The sequence below is a fragment of the Triticum aestivum genome, chromosome 2D (genome assembly GCF_018294505.1).
Source record: "Triticum aestivum cultivar Chinese Spring chromosome 2D, IWGSC CS RefSeq v2.1, whole genome shotgun sequence".
NCBI classification, from domain to species: Eukaryota; Viridiplantae; Streptophyta; class Magnoliopsida; order Poales; family Poaceae; genus Triticum; species Triticum aestivum.
The window spans coordinates 323255373-323258857 of record NC_057799.1 but is presented as its reverse complement, the minus strand read 5'-3'; positions in this window follow the sequence as shown (position 1 = coordinate 323258857).

The following is a 3485-nucleotide window of genomic DNA, read 5'->3' as shown; positions in this document are numbered from 1 at the left end:
CTTTTCTTGTTCGAGCTATTTCTTGCTGTCTGGTTCTTGCCTTATTCCGAAGCTCGCGCTCGCTGCCTGATATGTCTCCAACGTATCTATAATTTATAAAGTATTCATGCTATTATATTATCTGTTTTGGATGTTTATGGGCTTTATTATACACTTTTATATTATTTTTTGGACTAACCTATTAACCAGAGGCCCAACCCAAAATTGCTGTTTTCTTGCCTATTTCAGTGTTTCGAAGAAAAGGAATATCAAATGGAGTCCAAACGGAATGAAACCTTCGGGAGAGTTATTTTTGGAACGGAAGCAATCCAGGAGACTTGGAGTAGACGTCAGGGAAGCTTCGAGGAAGCCATGAGGCAGGGAGGCGCGCCATACCCCTGGGCGTGCCCCCACCCTCGTGGGCCCCTCGTGGCTCCCCTGACCAACTTCTTTCGCCTATATATATCCATATACCCTAAAAACATCGGGGAACACAATAGATCGGGAGTTTCGCCGGTCACCAAAAACCAATCGGGACCCTGTCTGGAGGGGGGATCCCTCACCAGTGGCCATCTTCATCTTCCCGGCGCTCTCCATGACGAGGAGGGAGTAGTTCACCCTCGGGGCTGAGGGTATGTACCAGTAGCTATGTGTTTGATCTCTCTCTCTCTCTCTCGTGTTCTTGATTCGGCACGATCTTGATGTATCGCGAGCTTTGCTATTATAGTTGGATCTTATGATGTTTCTCCGCCTCTAATCTCTTGTAATGGGTTGAGTTTTCCCTTTGAAGTTATCTTATCGGATTGAGTCTTTAAGGATTTGAGAACACTTGATGTATGTCTTGCATGTGCTTATCTGTGGTGACAATGGGATATTCACGTGATCTACTTGATGTATGTTTTGGTGATCAACTTGCGGGTTCAGTGACCTCGTGAACTTATGCATAGGGGTTGGCACACGTTTTCGTCTTGACTCTCCGGTAGAAACTTTGGGGCACTCTTTGAAGTACTTTGTGTTGGTTTGAATAGACGAATCTGAGATTGTGTGATGCATATCGTATAATCATACCCACGGATACTCGAGGTGACATTGGAATATATATGTGACATTAGGGTTTTGGTTGATTTGTGTCTTAAGGTGTTATTCTAGTATGAACTCTATGATAGATCGAACGGAAACAATAGCTTCGTGTTATTTTACTACGGACTCTTGAATAGATCGATCAGAAAGAATAACTTTGAGGTGGTTTCGTACCCTATAATAATCTCTTCGTTTGTTCTCCGCTATTAGTGACTTTGGAGTGACTCTTTGTTGCATGTTGAGGGATAGTTATATGATCCAATTATGTTATTATTGTTGAGAGAACTTGCACTAGTGAAAGTATGAACCCTAGGCCTTGTTTCCTAGCATTGCAATACCATTTACGCTCAATTTTACCACTTGTTACCTTGCTGTTTTTATATTTTCAGATTACAAATACTCATATCTATTATCCATATTGCACTTGTATCACCATCTCTTCGCCGAACTAGTGCACCTATACAATTTACCATTGTATTGGGTGTGCTGGGGACACAAGAGACTCTTTGTTATTTGGTTGCAGGGTTGTTTGTGAGAGACCATCTTCATCCTACGCCTCCCACGGATTGATAAACCTTAGGTCATCCACTTGAGGGAAATTTGCTACTATCCTGCAAACCTCTGCACTTGGAGGCCCAACAACGTCTACAAGAAGAAGGTTGTGTAGTAGACATCAAGCTCTTTTCTGCCGCCGTTGCCAGGGAGGTGAGTGCTTGAAGGTATATCTTTAGATCTTGCAATCGAATCTTTTTGTTTCTTGTGTTATCACTAGTTTAGTCTATAAAAGAAAACTACAAAAAAATGGAATTAAGGTTGCCTCATATGCTTCATCTTTTTAATGTCTTTCGTGAAAATGATGGAAAGGAAAATTATGCCCAAGTGCTAGAAGAAGAATTACATAAAATGCTTGGCATAAAATATGTGAATGATGAGCATGATTGCAATGTTGTTAGTATGAATTCTTTGAATACCCATGATGCTAATGATATGCAAAGCCACAAGCTTGGGGATGCTATGTTTGATGAAGATGATATGTTTATTCCCCCAAGTTTTGATGAGAAAATTTATTATGATGAAAGCATGCCTCCTATTTATGATGATTATATTGATGAAAGTGGATTTGGAGAGGTCATGACTTTATTTAGTGATGAATCCACTATTTCGGAAGAGGTTCCAATTGATTATGAGAATAAAGTTGCTATCTATGATGATTATTGTGATGACATGTATGCTATAAAGAATAATTATAACCATGAAAGTTGTCATCATGATTTTAGTTTTCAATTGGATTATGCCTCACATGATAGTTATTTTGTTGAGTTTGCTCCCACTACTATTGATGAGAATAGATTTGCTTATGTGGAGAGTAGTAAAATTCTATGCATGTAGATCATGAAAAGAATGCTTTATGTGCTGGTTATATGGTTGAATTCATTCATGATGCTACTGAAAATTATTATGAGAGAGGATCATATGCTTCTACATATTGCAATAATATCATGTTTCCTCTCTATGTGTTGAAAATCTTGAAGCTATGTTTGTTTTGCCTTCCGATGCTAGTTGATTATTGTTTCCAAAAGTTGTTTGCTCACAAAATCCCTATGCATAGGAAGTGGGTTAGGCTTAAATGTGCTAGTCATATCCTTCATGGTGCTCTCTTTATGCTTCAATTGTTATCTTTTATGTGAGCATCATTGAAATCATCATGCCTAGCTAGGGGCGTTAAACGTTAGCGCTTGTTGGGAGGCAACACAATTTTATTTTTGTTCCTGTTTAATAATAAATAATTCATCTAGCCTCTAGTTAGATGTGGTTTTATGTTTTAATTAGTGTTTGTGCCAAGTAAGACCTATAGGATCTTCTTGGATGATAATTATTTGATCTTGCTGAAAAAGACAAAAACTTTCTGCTCACAAAAACAATTGTTAAAAATCACCAGAAAGTGATAAAATACTGATTCCAATTGCAGTAGATCAATAATAAAATTATCTAGGTCTTCCTATTTTGGCAGATTTTTCTGAGCTCCAGAAGTTTGCGTTTGATACAGATTACTACAGACTGTTCTGTATTTGACAGATTCTGTTTTCTATGTGTTGTTTGCTTATTTTGATGAATCTATGAGTAGTATCGGAGGGTATGAACCATAGAGAAGTTGGAATACAGTATATATTACACCAATATGAATTTATAATGAGTTCACAACAGTACCAAAAGTGGTGATTTATTTTCTTATACTAACGGAGCTTACAAGTTTTCTGTTGAGTTTTGTGTTGTGAAGTTTTCAAGTTTTGGGTAAAGATTCGATGAACTATGGAATAAGGAGTGGCAAGAGCCTAAGCTTGGGGATGCCCAAGGCACCCCAAGGTAATATTCAAGGACAGCCAAGAGCCTAAGCTTGGGGATGCCCCGGATGGCATCCCCTCTTT